Consider the following 19,726-nt stretch of genomic DNA (forward strand, 5'->3'; position numbering starts at 1 on the left):
TCATGAGAGTCAAGAGATTGGTACCTGTCCTCCACTTTCCTCATGAGGCTATAGAAGACCACAATGAGGTCTCCCCTCTGTCTCCTGCAGGCTGAACAAACCAAGTGACCCAAGCTCAAAACTGCACACAATATTCAGGGTAAGGCCACACCAGTGCAGAGTAGGGCAGGACCTGCTGTTACACACCACCAGTATGTTATACACTGCTACAACTCCAGTTTCCTTTTCTGTACTTCCAGCCTTCTAACAAGAAAGAATGTCTTTCTGGTGCCCAAAATTACTATTTTTTTTTCATAATGAAGGTGATTCCCTCACACCTTCCCTGGTGACTCCACAGGTTCATTGCTTGTTTTTGCCTTTATATGCATATGTTATCATGGTGAAACCTTATTTGAGTGAGAGGACGGAGAAAAAGAAAGAAATAAACCTGAGAGGATATTTCAGGAATGTCTCTTGAGAGAAATGCTCATGGATTTGCATGTTTTATCACAGTGTCCAAAGCTGAGTTTATGAACTGTAGCATTTTGAAGCCAGTTCTCTCAATGAAATACCAGTGACACCAACCTTTGTAGCCTTTGTAGATTTGGATGTCAAGCTGTGATTCCTCTTACTTAAGTTTAACTGTCTAACAGGGACATGAACACTTCAAGCTTTTTACACTGGCTAAGAAACAAACACATTTAAAGGACAATTTATTTTACCTTCTTGGATACATGCCTTAGGCATCCAATGTTTTCTGTTCCAAACAGAATTAAATTGGACAACTACCTTAGATTATATGCAACTTTTATCTTTTAGATGTGAGAAGAGATTAACCTCAGCCCAGTAACTTAATAGAAATAATTTGTGAATAGATACTTCACAGCTGATAAGAAAAAAAAGAGCAGCATTCTCAGAGCCATCTCTTTGCTAAATATCACTGAGATTTGTACCACTACACATCCTAAATTTACCCATTTTCTGATACTTAATTTTAATACTGAACATCATCTTCATTTTGCCTGGAAAGTTAATGAATCTTCAAGACTAGTAATATAACAAGTCAAAGGTAGAACAGATGCTTTCATTGTTCTAGTCAATTGTTGTCTGTCATTAGTTGTTTTTAATTATCTTGCTTATGAAATTTAAAGTCCAAAAAGGCCTGGACACTATCTTATTGTTACTTTTTTGCCCACTTGTCTAATCCAGATTTGTATACGTATCTTTTTCTTTATGTAAAAGTTTTACAGCAGTCAGAGCAATTGGATCACCTGGAAAAGTTCAGTAGCAAAGCTGTGGTTAGGTGAATAAATAAAAATGCTGCTTCTTACTTGGTGTTAGGCTCTAACTTCAAGAATTTTAACCAAAATATTGGTCAGGCCCTTAGCTTTGGTCTTAATTTATCCCCCACTCTGTTGAGAAGAAACATTTTTCTCATTGTCTCTGCTTCCTTAGCCCTGCTCTGACATATTGCTGAATATGAAATCTGAAAGAGGTTTTAAGCTGCCATTTCTGTATTCATTGTTACTAATTATCCTTTCAGTTCTTTGATTGTGCTTTTGTTACTTTGGTTCTCAAAACTGAAACTGATTATACCAGCTTCTTGTTTTTATTTTTATTTTGTTCTGACATAAATGACAAATGTGGTATAAAGTGTATTCTCAGAGGAAAAAGCACAGTATAAAGGAAACTGATTATGAGAATGTTTTAAATAAGTGCACTGTTCTCAAGATCAAATATTAGAGAGAGGATTAAAACTTGGTTTTGTTTTCCTCTCTATAATCAATTCAAAGCTAATTGGATTCAGTATATGACCTTTTTCCTATTGATTTTTGTATTATTGTTCCTGTTTGATTTCTGGTTTTCTAGCATGTCCCAGGCTTTTTAGATATTATTTTCTTCATTTTTTTTGGCTTTTCCCATCTAGCTGGTTTTAAAGTCTTCTTAATTAAAAGAAAAAAAAAGTAATCACAGACAATATTTAATCTTATTTTATAAATATAATTAATCCTGCAGAGCACCAGAATGGTTACTGGGCAGACAGTATCCCCTTTCCCTCAAAAAGACCATCTAGGGTCAAACGAGGTTATGTGGTGAATTCACATGCATGAACCGTACAGATGAAGGTCACTTTGGCCACAAAACCATCACAGAAGAGTCTTTAATGAATGTTCTTTTTGCATGTAAGAAAAAGAAACATCTTGTAAGTTGATGTTTCTCTTGACTAAATGGATCTTTAAGTACTCAGAAACCAGAGTGATGTGCAGATAGAAGGCTGCATGCTCATTCCTCATGTGTCTGGACATCTGAGCCATGGTGTCCTGCACAGACTGTGCGTGCTCTGGAATATCTGAAGAGCTATGTTGGGTGCTAAATGCGCTGGTGTTCTGCTGTCTTGACCACTTGCTGCCCACCTGCCAGCTGCCTTCTGTGGGTTTGCTTGCTGCCGTGTTCAGTGGTTTAGAATTCACATTCCAGTCACAGGGAGGACCGGGAACAAGAGAACAAGAGGAAACATAGCAAGGATATCCCCTCCTGTTGTTATGCAAACCCTGATTCCTCATACTCCTGTGACAGCTTCTGAATGCTGGGATCTGCACATTCTTAGAATATTTACTATAATCCTAAATGACACTCCAGGAAAGTGACCTAGTCCCCCTTATTTCCTTGACAATTCTCTAGATTAACACTTGCTGCAGCTGCTATTCCAAAAGTAACTTTCTGATGAGGTCACTGTGCAAGGACACTTTGTCTTTATTTGCTGGAAGGTAACACAGCAAAATCTTGGGAGGTACCATGACAATTAGATATTTAAAATGTATTTTGAGTACATTACTTCACTTAAAACACAAATAAAAAGCCTCCAAAACAAACTGAAAATACATACACTTCATTAAGTGGCTTTATATATACGCCACCTTATTTTCCTTGCTTTCAGGCACTGTGAGCAGTGTCAGAAAGTAAAAAAGGCAATAAGCCTCATTGCACAATGTCATGCACAGGACTAAATCTTCTATCATCATTTCACAAATCATGTTCATGACAGGATGTTTGGTTTACGAGGCAATTAAGCTCCTTTAATATCTGCCAAGAAAGTCTGGCTTTTTGAGGTTGATCCTCTCAATGGGCACCTTCATCAGCAAATTTTGGAAAGTGTCAGAGCCAGGGAGTCCTTTCTCTGCTGCATTGGCAAGGGTCTGCATATCAGCTCTATAGTTCCTGACACTGAGACAGACCTCATACAGTGTCAAACCTGCACCTCTGTTGCTATTTTCAAAACTGCCCTGTAGTACCAGGCACCTGAATTGCTTCAGCAGCAGCGCAGAACTCAATTTCTGGTCTTGGACCAGCTTTTGCAAAGAAACCTGAAGCAAGATCCCAAAGAGAAGCTGCATCAGAGAGTTCAGATCCAACTGCCTTCAAGCTTTTTTTCATTCAAGCAGACCAGTAATGTGTTTCTAACAGGACAATCTTAATGGGAACATAGAAGCACTGTTTTAGCACATAAATAATGAGCAGGACTCTCAAGGTGATTTCACCCCACGAGGAAATGAAACACTAATATGAAAATATTGATTGCTTTCAGAAAGCAAAATTTTGCATTCGTAGTACTTTCTGCTGTGAAAAAAAAAAACTAGCATCTTCACTTTCTCAATCAAAATATAGAAGTTTTTAGAGCCAGTTAGACTAACATAGACAATTTTTTCTAGGCTTTTAAATCTACAAAGGTGATGACAGGTGAGAGGTTATGTTATGCCAAACACTGCCTCCAATAAGCTGTGTAAGCACAACTGCATGAAATTTGGTGCCTTTGATGTTCTGCTGGTGGGCTATACAATTTGGTTCTATCCATAGCAAAATCTGTCCATGGGAAACAACTTCTGTTAAATGGTGTGGGTTGACTTATCTTGTACCATCTGTCCCATGGTGAACAAGCCACACAGTATTCAGAGAATAGGAGCTGCTGATTCCTCCCTTTCTATATCAGAGAGAAATGAAAATCAAAAGTTTGCATCTTTCCTGCCACCTCATTGCTAATTTATGGTGAGACAGCATCTGCCCTTCAAAGTGTTACTGTGTTGTCACAGGTAACATTGCATGGAAAACTGAAATATAGTCTGTGGATTACTGAGTGCATGTCCCCTGAAATGCAATGTTATTTCAACATTCAACAGATACTATTGTCTTAATCTTCAGATTCCTCTTGTAATCTGGAGAACGAGAGAAGCAATCCTTTAGTTTGGGGTAGAAATAAATTTATCAGCTATTACTATACCTCTACAATTTGTCAATGTCCTTTAACCCTTTCTCATTGCCTCTAGTTTGAAGTAATTTTACTTTAGCTTTAACACATCGTCTAAACTTACACTGGCTGCCATTCACAGAGAGCTTACACATCCTAAACTTCTCTGCCCTGAGATACTTGGATGTTTTACCTAAACCTGGAGGGGCTAGGGGCGTAAAATCCTTCTTCTCCAAAAAAAAATTCTGCCAATAAATGCAGTCTTGACAATGTCCAAGCCCATACTTACAAATTACTTTAAACAGCATAAAGCAATAGTGCTGCAGGTAAATGCAGTTCTATCTTCCTCCCTTCCCTCATCCTCCTAGCCTTCATCTATGCACCCAACCAGTGCAAACTGCTATGGCTGAGTAGTGAAAAGCAGAAGGAAACAGTCCTGAGCTCTTATAACAGCTAGTTTCAAGCTGGATCAATTCCCTGATCTGCCTTTCCAAGACACCATGCAGATGGTTGGTTTGGTACCAGAGCCAGCACGGTGCAAAGGGCAGGAAAATATGGGAAAGCAAAGGTGTAGAAAAGAGGAAGCTGCAACTTGCAGGAGCATTACCTCCTGATTGGGGTGCTGGGAAAATCACAAATTTAAAAACCTAATTTTGGAAAATGTAGCTAGACCCCACCCAGATTAAGGCAAGTCAAGAGACATTTGGGTTTCCATTTAGCAGCAGAATGGCAGATTTTTCAGAAAGTGTACAGTCCTTGCGCTAACAATAATAAAAAACAAAATTACTATTTTCTGCCTAGCTTCTTAGGCCTGCCTCTTTGCAGTATTTGGCCTGCTCTTAGCTGAGTCCTAGATCAATCTCATGGAAGAAAAAATGTCATTGAATAGCTCAGTGAGACAAATAAAAATGAAAGGCATTTATCAGAAGGTGTAACGTTGATTTCTGTAAAAATAAGATGAAGCTTATAGATACTTTACCTATTGACATGTATTGATCACTGTTGTAGTTCAAGAGGGAAGTTAATTTTAGATCTTGCCTTTATCTGACACATTATTGACTACTCAGGTCTGTTCTGTTTCCAACAGATAGAGACAGAAACCAGGGTTAATATCCATCATCTGATCCAGAGGAGCAATTCCAGTAATCTTCTTCCTGGGCAAAAAGTGAATCCCTTTTAAAGTGACTGCAAAAGCCCCAAAGTCAGAAGGATCTAAGAAGGAGTAAATAAAGTAGAAGAGGGCAGCCAACTCACATAGTTTCCATGTCATATTCTCACAGTCTAACATTCTGTTCTCTCCAAGGAGGAAATAACAATATAATGTACAGCCCTGCCACTACTGCTATTAATACCTTGGAATGGGTCCAGAAGCACATGGGTGCTGTTCCTGGTAATCACATAAATGTTTAGATGTTTTTCTTTACGAGGTTGGGTCTGGATCTTTTTTGCATGCTGTACTGCAAAAGTCCTTATTTTCCAGCTCCTCGAAGGCTGAGCCAGTCAAGCTTCCCTTTTTAAAATCAAGTTGCTGCATAAAAGTACTACAAGTTCCAAAACAATGTGTGAGCTATTTTAGTGCACTAAAAAAATAAAAAAAATAATTAAAAAAAAAATAAAAAAAAAAAAAGCAGTGAGGGAGGATGGAAAGTAAAAGAAAAACAGAAAAGGAAACCAGGACAAAGTGAAAATAATTTTTCCTAATGTTTAGCAGAATATGCACAAGTAATTACTCTAGGAAATATCTTAATGATTTAAGATTACCTTAACAAGGTAAAGTTTCTTTTCAATACACAACTACACATATTTCACATGCTTCTGGTGTCTCTGAAAATTCTTACCTAAGAGGTTTTCTGTGGAGAACTTCCCCAATATAGCCTGTGTGGTGAATGCCTTAATGGTCAGCCAGGGACCTCCCCTCCAGATGCAATTGTCCATCATTTGGTACACCTGAGTTCTAGAAGGAAACAGGGAAAGGCTGACTTCTTCAAAACAGAGGTGAAAAGTGATCTCCAAGCACAGGCTATAAATAGGAGGCACTGCTTTACCCATACTGTCTGAATTTTTTTCTCTCACTAATTTAAAATTAAAACCTCATAGAAAAATAAGAGAAAAGCAGGGGGACAAAATGCTACATCCAGTCCCCAAGTAACATCTGGGCTGACAGTATACAGTTGAATGTAGGTTGTGAGCCTTGACTTGCCTCCAAGAGCAGCCACACAAGTGAGGTACCTGCTCAGGCTGGCTGTGCCACAAATGGAGCCGGTTCTGCTCCAGCAGGACTGGATGTCTCAGATACTCTTCACACCAGTTTGGGTTGGGTCCTGAAGCAGCAGAAGTGTACATTAGTGTGGTATCTGAGGCTTTAGCCATGCCAAAGCTGTGCTGGAGGAAGTGCAGTGCCTCCTGCACTCAGCCATAGCCACAGCCCTGCCATGCAGCCACAGGGCCATGCTGTGTGGCTCCCTCCCCAGGGAGCTCTCTGGGCACCTGGAACAATGGAACTGCAGCACACTGTGCCAAACCATTCCTTTCCTGCAGGAACCTGGACTCCTCTGTCTTTGAGCCTGTAATAAATGGATTCCACTACCTGATCAAGCTGTTCTGAGGCTTAGTTAGACATTTTTAAAGTAGTGCAGACACACTATTGAAAACAGTCCCCATAGCTTCCACTCTTTCTACTGGATAACCCCAAGGGTACTTTGTTTTTTCATAATTTCTAAAAATGTATGGAAAGGATGCAGCAAATGTTTTTTTCCTCCTAATATTATTGTTATAGCAAGATATGTGAAAACATAAGGTTTTCTGTTCAGATATAAGTTTCCTCTGAGAGCTCTAGCTATAAAGATATTAACCATTTTGATACTTTGGGCTAGATTTTTTTGTAAAATCATTTCCAGAGAGTGTTCAGAAATCTCATTTTGCCATCCAATGAAGGTTGTATTAAGAATTAATGGGCTGACAAGATGCTCAGACATGGTTTTGTCTAAAGCAGAGAAGCATATTTGGTGCTGGATAGGAATCCATAAAGCAGAAGGTACTCTGTTCCTGGTGTTCCTACCACAAGCAAGTAGAAAGGGACTGAATTAAACATCTGAATATTCAGCCAGTTGTCAAGGATAGTGCTTGGAGTGTTCATTTGGACTTGTGGGTTTGTTTTCTAGATAGACATATTAGTTCATTTGTTTCTGGCTTAGTTGAATTTACAGTGACTAGACTACTCAGTAAACGTGAAACAAGCATTCAACATATTCAATCAAGATGCAAATACATTAATAGATCCATGATCAGTTCGTTGTAATTATGTAGGGAAGGAAAGGGAGAGAGAAAAGCATTGCTTCCATGACTGTAGAAAGAGACCTTTGGGATTTGCTATTCCTAACATCTTAATAATTAGAAAGAAATCCAAAAGCAATGCTGTTCAAAAAATATGGCCATGGAACACACCATGCAGTTTTCTAGCCTTAGTATGCCTTGCTCCATCTTAAGAAAAAAATGCTTATAGTTTACTTATTGAATAAATAAATAATTATTATTGTTTGTGGACATTTTTAAGTAGGATGAAAATGTCATACATGTCTTTATCACTCTATTTCTCTTCATGTGAAAGCAAAGGGTCATCATGGACCTAGGCAGACACAGATGCACAAAGAGAGCACAAGGTCAACATTCCTGGCAGAACTTAGGCAGATCACACAGAGGTGACAGACTGTGAAAGAATTATGTGGACTCCTAGAGCACACAGTAACAGACATCTCAAATAAATATATGTAATTAAGCCTGAAAAGCACAGTCCGAGGTATCAAAAAATTTACTTCCATTTAGTAGACTTACTTTATATTCCCAGGAAACATACATAAATCTTCTAGATCATAGCCACTGACATAAATGGAGGAAGTAAAACCTCCATTTATGTCTTCCTTATAAACATTACCACACTTCAACAGTTCCCCCTCTATCAAGAGGAAAGGAGAGCTCAGAACACTCACAAGGGCAGAGCAGAAAAGACTGAAATGGTAATCTTCCCCAAGCTGGTTTGATGGAGAAAATAAAGGACAAAACAAAAGAAAAGAAACATTCAAGTAGCAGAGCACTCTTCACACAAAACCCTGAGAACTTATGCCTCTTTTGACCTGCTGCCATGATTTGGAGGTGAATAAAGAAGAGACATAAGCAATTAAAGGGAAGCAGCAAATTCTTGTGCTTTGTTCAACATACAATTACCTGTTGCAAACACCCTCAAGTGGCTAGTGCCCCTAGGACCATCTCTTGTTGTTGTTGAAAATCTGTGGGCACTTTTGTCCACAAAATAACAATGCACACTCAGAGCAAGTCCACAGTCCTTAGTAAAGAGTAGATATATCATTCTTTTCACCCAGTTTTGAGTCCAGCTGGGATGAAGATAATTATTACATTAATTTACATTAATTTTTTACATTAATTGCTCTTCTAGGATCCTGGATACAGTTAGCTCATCAAGCTGGAGCAAAGAATATGCTCAGAATATGGACAGAACTCCAGTCAACATCAGTGTAGCTGGAACATTCAAGGAGAGAGTATGAAGTACCATCACCACATCAGCCACAGCACCAAGCAGATTGCAGTTGGACCTAAAATAAGACCCTTTCAGCTCTGTGACACCAAATAGCTGAAATTATCATTGGAAAGTGAAAGCAGTAAGAGCAATACTTCTTACAGTGTCCAAAAAGCCCCCTTATGAAGATCAAACCTCTAATATAAAGCACCTAGGGTCTCTGTGGTAGGAGCTGGTATGAAGATGATCTATTTCTATTAAATATTTTGACTCTACTAGAAGTGACCTTCTGGCTCTTCAGAGGAGGAGCAATATTTGTCATGAGCTGCTCATCTCCTCAGTATTGTGAAGGAGTCACTGTGGACCCCTTGAATGTATTTCTGTGGTGCAGCTACTGCTATCAATGAAACAGCATCAAAAAGTTGCAGCTACTCATGAAGGAAATCAGAGCAATACAGAGTTCTTCAGAAGCTAAAGAAAGGACACATATCCAGACCCAATATGTCCTGAATGCTGTAGTTATAGCATTAATTATAACTACTTTAATTATAACTACTTACAACTATCAAGTGTCTTTGATCCTTCTTTCCAGTTTATACGTATCTTTAAACTTCACTGACAACCACTGAAGGTCCTAAGGTATAATTTTGAGATAAAGAGCTATCATTACAGTGTGCTTGTGACTTGTGTGAGCAATGTTTAAATATGAATCTTACAAGTGTCACTTAAAGGAAAGATAGAGCAATTGGATGTGAAGCTCTGGTTACTAATAGCAAACACTAAATTAAAATAAAAACCTGCTTGTCTATTAAGTTTTTTTCTAGAGATACTCTGAACAATTTGGAGAAAGCAAAACCTTATTAACTGAAAACTAATTATAATTAAAGTGTTTATGGCTGGTTTGCCTGATTAGGAAGCAGCTGAGAGAAGGAGTATCTTTGAGGGGTCCTTTTTCTTCCCCAGGCATGGACAGAGAGAATTTGCAGGACAAGTTGGAACTCTGCTTTTGCCCCTCATACTCTATGCACATATCTGTTTATGCATGAGAAGGATTCAAAGCTATACATAGGCACTCCTATGAGATAACACTGACCTAAGCTCTTTATGGGTGAAAAAAAAATATACTTTGCCTTAAAGTAGTATCAGAGAATGACCACAAGCTTGCATTTACCCACAAAAAGGAATATTTTTTACAGTGGTTCCTTCTACTACATTCTACTTTCAGAAGCCTTTGTTAACAGAAACTCCTTGATAAATGTAACCAGGCTAGAAGGCTTATCTAAACTCTTTCTCAGCATACAGAAGAGCCCATCAGTCAAAAAATCTCTGTGCCATTTTGACATCTAAACACCAACAAATGAAGACTCCACACCATGGTGAAGAAGATTTTGTGATTAGTTGCTTCAGAGGGGATTATGTTTGTTGCATGATCCTCTGTGGAACAGCAGCAGGAAATAGGTTATTTTATATAGTGATTAACATAGAGCAGAAGGAAGCTGCCGACAAGTTTAAGACCTGAACTTTGACAGAAGCAATTGAGCAGCTCCATAGAGTGATTCATGTCAGCTGTGTATCTGATATTATCTTTGGTATTTGTACTAAATGTCCATTTGGTTCACAAAAGATGAAAAGAACCTTTAGATGAATAGCAGTAACTGTGCCAGGTGAAATACAATTCAAATAAACATTCACATGAACACCAGCTCAGATACCTGTGCTGAAAGGTAAAAAACAACCTGTGCTTGCTAAAACATCTCAAGATTCTAGATCAGAGTAATAATCTGCAGAAGCAGACTTATGGCTCCCTTTCTATCTACTGAAGGCAAAAGTTCTATTTTCAGAGCACCATAGATGCCATTACAGAGCAAACAATACAAAATGAAGAGTCAATTCTCTCAGTATTGCCTTCAGGTTCAGAAGAGGAATGAGCTGATGGATCTCAGAGCCCCTCACCACTCAATGCTATTTGACATTTTTTTGGCAGACTGAGGAATTCCAGGCAAACTGTCAGGGTAGTTAAGCATGGATTTGATTATCAAAGCCAAAAATTCTTATGAACAGCTTATGAAAAGAGAATCACATCTTTTTGCTCAAGAGACAAAATTAATCCCTGAGTTTTGGAATCTGAGAAAATTAATACCCACATCTTCATCCAAAAAGGTAAATTTACATGTTTCTAATTCCCCACTCCTGGAAGTATAATTCTCTCACACAGAAAAACAGGTAAAGCATGGATGGACAGTAAGTAATAAGATTGTTTGGCAAGGCAAAAACAACCAGTGGATAATGATCAAAGGACTCAAGGGCACTGAGCTCTGATTGAACTCAAGTTCAAATTTTTTTGCCATCTGCTATAGCATGCCTTCTGACTGTGCATCATTACACAGCAAAATTCAGTCTTGCTTATGTGATGGCTTCCACTTTCTTTGTTGCATGTCAGTAGTTAATGATTAACTATGAGTGTACATATCGCTAACACTAAGTCAGACAATATGCCATTAACTTGTAGAACAAAGGGGAAATTTCATTATATTTTCTGGAATCTAAATTAATCATTTTGTTCTGGTGAGATGTGCTTTGAGCTTGTCTACTGTGAGTAAATATTGCTCTTATAATTCATAACCATTTTGTCACTGGTATACTTGGTGGTCAGTACAAAACACCTATGCATAAATATTCCAAAATCAGTTATCTGAGGTACAGAAACAGCCATACGATGCTGATGAGAATTCTGGGGCGGGATGCCAACTCTACCCTTGAACCCATTGGCATCAGTGAACCAGATGGGAGGTAAGCCTGCCCTCACCTACTCCTAATTCAGATGCAATTGTGCATGCACACTGTCAGAGTTAAGGACAGCTTTTATATGTCACAATCCAAATAATCATAAAGCTTGGCTCAGTTTTGGACTAACTGCGAAAAATAGTTTTGATAAGACCCATATAACCAACCATATTTTTAATGAAAGGAATATTTTTAATGTTTTAGAAAAGACATGTTAAAGTAAGCCTCTCGTCTTTTCATATGATAACATTGCATAGTAATGTGACTTGATAAATACTTTTTATTTTTCGCAGCTCAAAATAGGTCTTAAAGGATAACCATGTTTTGCAGCTAAAACAGGGGGCGATTCAAATGTGTGCTCTATATTTCTACTCCCTCAGACTCTGTATAAAGTGTTGGAAATACTGTCGTGTTGGGTTGGGCCCAGCCAACAGCCAAACACCCACCCAGCTGCTTGCTTCACTTCCCTCTCTCACAAGACAGGGCAAAAAATTAACAAAAACAAGAGGACTCGTGTATCTAGATAATAACCCTTTAATAGGGAAAGCAAAAGCTGTGGTCATAAGCCAAGTAAAATATGGAATTAGTTCACTGCTTCACACCAGCAGGCAGATGTCCAGCCAATTCCTGGCAAACAGGACCTAAGCACATGTAATGCTTGCTTGGGAAGACAAACTCCCATCACCACAATTATCTCTTTCCTCCTCCTTGCCCTGAGCTTTTCTTCCTGAGGGTGGCATCACATGGTATAGAATACTTTTTGATCACTTTGCGTCTGCTAGGTGTGTCTGCTACGGTGTCCACTCTCAGCATCTCTCCTATCCCTCAGCCTACTCACTTCTGGCTGTGTGTGGGAAGAGTGGAAACCCTGATGCTGTGCAAACATGGTTTAGCAGCAGCCAAAACTTTGGGTGTTAACCCTGTTATAGAATTCCCAACAGGCAAAGCACAGCACCATGAAGAAGGTCCATCCCAGCCAGATCCAGTACAATTCTTTAAGTTGGTAAAACCATTCAGAGATAAAATAAATGTAGATGAGAGAAACAAGTGCTCTAGAGCATTTCTAGCATGGATGTACTCTTGATACTACAGAATCATTCTGAATTCACCAGTGTGGTCAATCTCATACCAGTTTTGAATACTTTTGTTAATGGGGTTTTGTGGGGCTTTTTTGGTCAGGCTAATTATTATTCTTGTTGTTGTTATTTTCATTATCTTATATTCTTATTATTGATATTAGTATTATTAATTATCATTATCATTATCATTATTTTCTTGGCCTTACTGCTACTGGTATTTCCAGACGTCTGCAATTCTCGTTTACCCAAATTAGTAAGCTGGACTTTGCAAGAAACTGCTTGAAATGCACAAAACAATTAGATTGTTCATGGAAAACAGGCCCTGTGGCCACTGTATGTTAATAATATCATAGGTATTTTATTCTTTTTTATTTTTAATTTAGTTCTCATGATTGATAATCATAAAGGTCATCCTGAAAGATGATAAAGCAGTTTTTATTTTCAGAAGAGTGATTTTGGATTTGTTTATTTGCTATTTTAGCCATGTCAGCACAAGTTGAAGACAGGCTTGTATGCGGCAAACTACTCTGACTTTTCACTGTCAGATACTTTATGAGCTTGTTTGCATAAACACAGGAACATATGACTTTTCTGTGTAGATTACTCAGGTTTCCTCTTCACCACTTCTCCTTAAGTGCTTCTTCCTTTCTTGGAAAACAGCACCAAATCAAAACAACTGAAATAGATACATGTGGAGAGACTGTTTTTCAGTGTCTTAAATTAATACAAATACAAATTTATCTTGTGACAAGTGAGACATACAACAGAAATCGACTTTAGTGACTCTATATGGTAATTGGAGAATGCAAGATTGCCGCAGGTGTTATGTTTTACACAGGTAAATTACAGATTACTTTCCTTTGCAAACAGGCTTTTTTGGTGTGGCTCTTAAAAAGACACACATTTTTACTGTGTACATAAATGAGGTATCTTCCAAAATACTGTGCAGTTATTCTGAAAGTTTAATATAGACAAAACCACCAGAAAATTAATTTTGAAGTCCCCAATAAATAACCTCAAACCATTTAAAAACAGTAGTTCAAAATGGAGTTTCCTCATTGACTTGACTTGTCATTATTATCATTTTATCCAAAGGTGAAAATGTTTTTGTATGTGAAACCAGGACCTTTAGAAATAATATCTACTTGTGGCTAATTGAATCTAAATGTTTATATACAAGAAACTGAGCTAAAAGTCAGGATGGCTATGTGAGAAAGATGAATGTAACAAAAACAATAACAAAAAAAAAAAAGAAAATTATTTAATATTGCTGTGAAAAGAATGTTGTCTACAACAGTCTCTGACAAAAAAACCCTCCTGAAGGAAATTTTGCCTTACACAGCCTTAGCTAAAAAACAAATCACTAATCCTAAAGAAGTCTTTTGGAAATATACTCTTACAGCTAGTCAAATTTAAATACATGCATATGTTTATATGTAAACAAAATTTTTAATGAGAAAGTTCCAGCTGGAGGTGGCAGTGGAAAGGAAAGAGCATGTCTGCTGACTTGCCATTCAAGAATATTGCACAGCCTGATGCCTAGAGCAATTTTGTGGGTCTTTAAGTTGAAAGCTGATAAGTCAGCCTAAATAAGGGCTGTTTATTAACAGCCCTTATTTAAGGCTGAGATTTGTGCCTTCATCTCAGTATGAGTGCTCACTGAGGTGGTATGCTGTCTGCTAAATGAGAATTGTCAAAAGTTGTAGCTTTTATCCTGATGTGGAATGGAAAATATTTTGCAATTTCAAAATTTTTCATGGGAGAGACAATATAATCTGCTGCTCTGTGTGTGTCTAATTAAACAGTGAATCACATAGCTCAAGTAATAACACATAGAGAAAGCTTTAATATTAATAACAAGTACTGCGACATTACTAGTGTTTGTCAAGTTTAGCTTCCTGGGGATTTTGTTTGTTTATCCTGCTATGGAACCTGAATTCATCTCCATGTTATTACTTCAGCTATTTTCAGAGAATGATTCTATAACAATTTCCATTTTTGTTATTCCATTCCAGAATGGAAAAGAAAAAAGGCTTTCAGAACTATTAAATGTTGAAAGATGTTCTTTTTCACAGCATGGTAATATCTCAGCTAAGACCTAACCTAACTAGAGAATTACCTTTTTCCATAGAGTTGTGTTCTATATGTTAATACATGTAGCATATCAATTCTGCCCCAGGCTTGCTACAGTTCAAACCAACAAATTAAGTTAAATACACATTGGGCTATTGCCAGTAACAACTACTACATCATACCAAAATTAGTTAAAATATACTCAGTGAAAATATCAAGAGAAAGGTATATAATTATCCTAAAGAGAAAAAAACAAGAGATAACAGTGCAACAACTTATGTAGATATATAGTAAGCCAGTCTTAACATATATAGAATATTACAGGACAAAATCTTTGTTCAAGAGCGGAAAAAAATATGCAGGCAGCTTCTACACCCTATGAACAATCCATGCAATGAAACTCCCTTCTGGCTCTTTAAGAATGTAATCTCCTGCCCAGGTCTGAAAAGACTTTAAAATGGTTGCTAGAGGAAGAGAACTCAGCACCCTCAAAGTAGGTTGTGTCTGACTCCAGGTATCCAGACATTCGTGGCTGTAGGAGATCACAGGCCTTTAAACTGTAGGAAGGTGTTAAGGACCACAGCAGGGTGCTGACCAAACTGGACACATTTATACAATGGCTTCTAAGCAGGTGTTTTTGAAGTCTCCAGTTTGGATTTAATTGGACTGCAGCATGGGAGGACTGATAGAAGCTTTCTGGGCATTGTCTTGCAGGCAGTGGTAATGAGGCCCACAGAAACATCAGTGCTATCTAGATGGGTTAGGAATGTGGTTGAATGAACAAGGCAAGTATGGAGGGAATGACAAAAGCTGAGCACACCAATGCAGAAAGAAAGAAGCAATGGAAATTACAGAAGAAAAAGAGATTGATAAAAAAAGGGAATTGTCTTTCTCCCTTGCTTTCTTGCCAAGAAAAATCCTACTTTATCAAATGCCTTTGACTAAGTTCTGACTAACATCTCCTGCTCTTACCCAAATGGGGTTCAAAGCCTTTCTTCTGAAGCCTAAAAATACACAGTCCCTGGTGTTGTCAGGGAATTTGTTCCCGGGCTCTCCTGCAAATATTTAAACAGTTTTGCTGATCTCTGGCTATTAGAGATCCCAGTCTTTGGATTATAGTACTGTCTGCATGGTAGTGCAGAGAAGAGGCTTACTAATGTTATACATTGTGTTTTTGTAGGTTTAGGCGTGTTTTAGAGATGCATGTTTGCTTTAGTGATAATGATTTATTTTCATCATTAAGTGCAAAACTTCTTGATGCATGAAGGAAAAACAAATACTGCTGCAGTGTATTAGGGATGAGGTTGGTAGGCATCAGAAGCTTCTCTTTCCTAGTACAACACTTGCTCTCCTCTATCCAAGAGGCACAACAAGTGTGCACAACTAAGTTCTCTTAAATTATAATTTTAAACTAAATTAATTGCAGGAACAGTCAGTGACTATTTTCTACACTAGAATCTAAATGTATAAATTATAACATTGTTTTTTACTTTTTTTCTGAAGATAATAAGTGGACATAGTTGCAATCAACAAGTTTTTATAGGTGCAACATATGGTGTTGTTAATAGCCCGTTTCAAAATGTATTTGGTAAACTATTTTTTTGTAAAAAAACAATCAGAAAATATCCCTAGATCTAGCTGTTACACACTACAAATAAATGTATCATGGTGTCCCTTATCAAAGAGGGATTGCCTACTCATTATTCTTTAGATGGGTGTCTTCCAATGCAGAGTATGTTCTGTGAGTCAAGCTTGCATTGCAAAGATGTTGTGAATGCTTTCTTTAAAGCTGCTAAAGTTCTGTTCTGCTCTGACAGTGGGTATGCAAAAATAGCAACCCCTTGTACATCTGATCTCTTCACTATGCTTACCCCGGGTCATTGAGAACACAATATTAATATTGAACACACTTTTTCTGCATTTTACTGCTTTACAACTGTAGAATCAGGTCAGACAGGGAGAATAAGGTTATTTCAATTCACACAGATATCTTTCCCAGACATACTATGAGCAAAATGGTTCATCAAATTGAAACCAAGGCTACTTGTGCTAAACCATTCAAATCACAGGAGTTAGCGGAAGCATCAGTGGGAATACATTTTACAGCCAGTGTGATGACAGACCTTATTTTTTTATATGTGAACTGTTCAATGAATATCCACCTTACACCAGAGACAAGTGAAACTGCAGATATCTCAAACCAGTTCTGACAAAGGCTGTGCAAATCAACACGCAAAAATCGGAAAATATGGGTTATTGTTCATATACTGATTCACTAGAGACCAATCTCTTTATTAAAAAACCTTAAATAATTAAATTATTTACTTACTTTTAAATGGGGTTTTGAGAACACCTCATTAACAGATGTATGTTTGAAATATGTTTTGTTTTACAGAACACATTTGAGCTATAGCCAATATATTTTTTACAGACTTGATTAAATTTGTCAGTTAAAACATTTTAGGCAAGTCACAAAAATATATTTTAGTAAGAAGGCACATACCATAGAAATTTTCCCACATTTATGGTTTCCTTTTTTAAATTACATCAATTAGTAGATCCAGATATGTAAGTGTGACTATAGCAACAGACCTTTAGCTTTATGTGGAACCAAAGGTTACAAAGGCTTCCTAGTTCTACCAGACGAGCTCATGGCCTTTATGGTTTTGGCTGCATATGGTTGACACTCTGTAGCTTGGGGCTTACTGTAAATAGCAAGCAGAGGTATTATTTTTCTCTGTCCAAAGCTTTCTATTGAGGAGTGCTCTAATTAGTGTTTTATCAAAAATGTGGGGAAGTGAACACTCTGCTTTCAAATCAAAGCACCTGCTTTTAATTACTCATGTTAGAATTGCTAGGCACCATCTGAGCTTGTCTACTGAACTAAGCACATGAGGAAACCCATATACAGGGATATCTAGATGTTGAATTTCAGGTACGCATACAGGGAAAGCTAATCAAGATGGTCACATTTGTAGCAGCCTTAAATGTAATTGCCAAAGGCTTAGGTGAGTTCTACATTGAAATCTTCAGCTTCTAGATTTCTGTCCTCATAGACCCATGGTGATGGGCAGAAGTATTGGCAGGCAAGTTCTTTCACACTGGTTCCTGTCTACTGACTTTTCAGTCCCCATGAGCTGGTTGTCAGCTTCCTTCATCTGCTGGAGACACTCTAAAGGCTGAGTTATATGTGCCTGAAAAGGTGCAATCTTCTTCCAAAAACCAGGAAATTGCAACTTGTCCAACTGGATTTGAGAGTACAAAGAAGTAAAATATGAGAGTTGTGCTGCTGAAGGGGAAATTCAGTGTCCTGTTATTGACAGGTCATACTAAATATGTTTAATGTTAATGTGGTACTGACAGCTCCCTGGATTGCAAACAGCTCTAAATCAGCAATTATGCTTCTTTTGTGCTTGTAGCAAGTAATAGACCCTTGACTTCTTTTCATGGGTATTTTCCCCAGGTCTTGGAAGACAATCAGGAGCACTGTAAAAATACTTCACACAGACCTTGAGGAAAGGTAGAAATAACGAGAGCCTTTTTTTGCTGAACAGTGAACTCTAAGGCTGCAAAGCCTGCAAAGGGAGGCTGTCTCCAGCTTTCCAAACATCTGCTCATGTTCCTTTCAAAATGAAAGTCTTCTGAGATCAGTAAATTATTCTCCAGATCCCAGATTAATACAGGTGAGTAATCTACCTCACTTCATATGTGGTCCTCAGTTCCCAAGCCATAAGTGATGCATCCAGTTCAAAAGGGAAGAGAATTTGAGATGAGGGCAGTTTTGTTCTGTAGTGAATATCTAGTTGGCAAGAGTTAGCTTTAGGCTCCCTTTAGTAGAAAAATATGTGTCTGAGTACAATTTTCTTAGAGATTTCCCCAGTGGAGCAACTGATACCAAGCATGAAGTAAATATTCAGCAAGTGAGGCCATTTATTTTAAGAACAATCATTATGGCACAGTAATACCCAAAGAGAAAGTCAAAGCAAACCAAAGAAAAGAAAAAAGAAAATCCTCAACTCATTAAAGTAGCATTGTTGACCTTGTTACTCTTTTTCAGATATTAACATCTTTGGTTTTCTATGCACACCTTTCACTGTCTCCAGGAGCAAAACTTGAGGAAGTGTAGGGGTTTTAGAGTGCCTAAGAGAAACCACTGTTTCAAAAAGTGAACTCTCTGCACTGACTGGAGCAAATCTGTGACTCTACTGTATCATAGCAAAACAGTTTTCCTGACTTATATGTATTGTGTATTCACAGTTCTGTGCATAAAAATGGAATGTGAGGAAGGTAAGGACTAGATTTAGGAGTTTGGCAAGCTGACCTTCAGTGCAAGGAATGTTTGATATAATCAATATTAAATCAAAAGTTTAGCATGAAGTTTTTTTTAGAATTGTTATTTTTCTAATGGAGAAGACATCAAAGGAGGCAATTTTCCTTTAAGGTTACATGTGCTCAAAATCAAAGAAAACAGAAAGAAAGTAATACTGATTGTCATCACCTTAAGGCTCCTTCTCTGTAATACTGAACAATCTATGAGCAGATCGTAAGTGCTTGTTATGCAACACTAATGTTGGGACTGCTTGTGAACAGTTTTCTGTGTTTATCCAGTGCCTGATATTTGTTTTTCTCATTGTGTTGATTAGTTGTGACTGGTCAGACGAGTCATATGGTGTTGTTTCTGTTCTCATATTAGAAGAGTGCACAAATTCTCAAGTGTCAAGCAGTTTTGCTAATAATTACTCTGGCAGCTTCAAGGCCAAGATGTATGGTAACAATTCATACTTTTTTTGAAAATGAATACAAAAAGAGAGAAAGTGTGGCTGAAAAGAAAAGAAACCCTGAGCAAACAGTCACATAAATCTGTTTGCCATGCTTGCCCATAGAGCTGTACACATGAACGTTCTTTTGTTTCTTATTGAGCATGTGCATGTGCTAGGAAACCAGCACATTACTTTTGCTTTTGAAAAAGTATTTCAAAGAGATCTTTTTGTGCTTGCTTTACTTTATATTGTTAGTTGTTTTGATGGGATTTTTTAA

At 37.7% G+C, this 19,726-nt stretch overlaps 1 long non-coding RNA gene across 2 annotated transcripts; it reads right to left on the bottom strand.

Moving 5' to 3' along the window:
• Positions 1-1,101: 1,101 nt before the first annotated feature.
• Positions 1,102-6,055, bottom strand: LOC148184805 (uncharacterized). Of its 2 annotated transcripts, XR_015771934.1 has the most exons (4): positions 5,984-6,055; positions 5,575-5,763; positions 5,202-5,376; positions 1,102-4,190 (listed from the first exon to the last, which is right to left on the bottom strand). It is a non-coding gene; the product is annotated as an uncharacterized LOC148184805 (long non-coding RNA). The 2 variants fall into 2 exon arrangements; XR_015771933.1 differs by lacking the exon at positions 5,575-5,763 and having other exon boundaries at positions 5,984-6,053.
• Between the last annotated feature and the right edge of the window lie 13,671 nt (positions 6,056-19,726).

Source organism: Pseudopodoces humilis, chromosome 2 (assembly GCF_049639895.1).
Source record: "Pseudopodoces humilis isolate 2021_Gansu_Grassland_sample_001 chromosome 2, ASM4963989v1, whole genome shotgun sequence".
NCBI lineage: Eukaryota > Metazoa > Chordata > Aves > Passeriformes > Paridae > Pseudopodoces > Pseudopodoces humilis.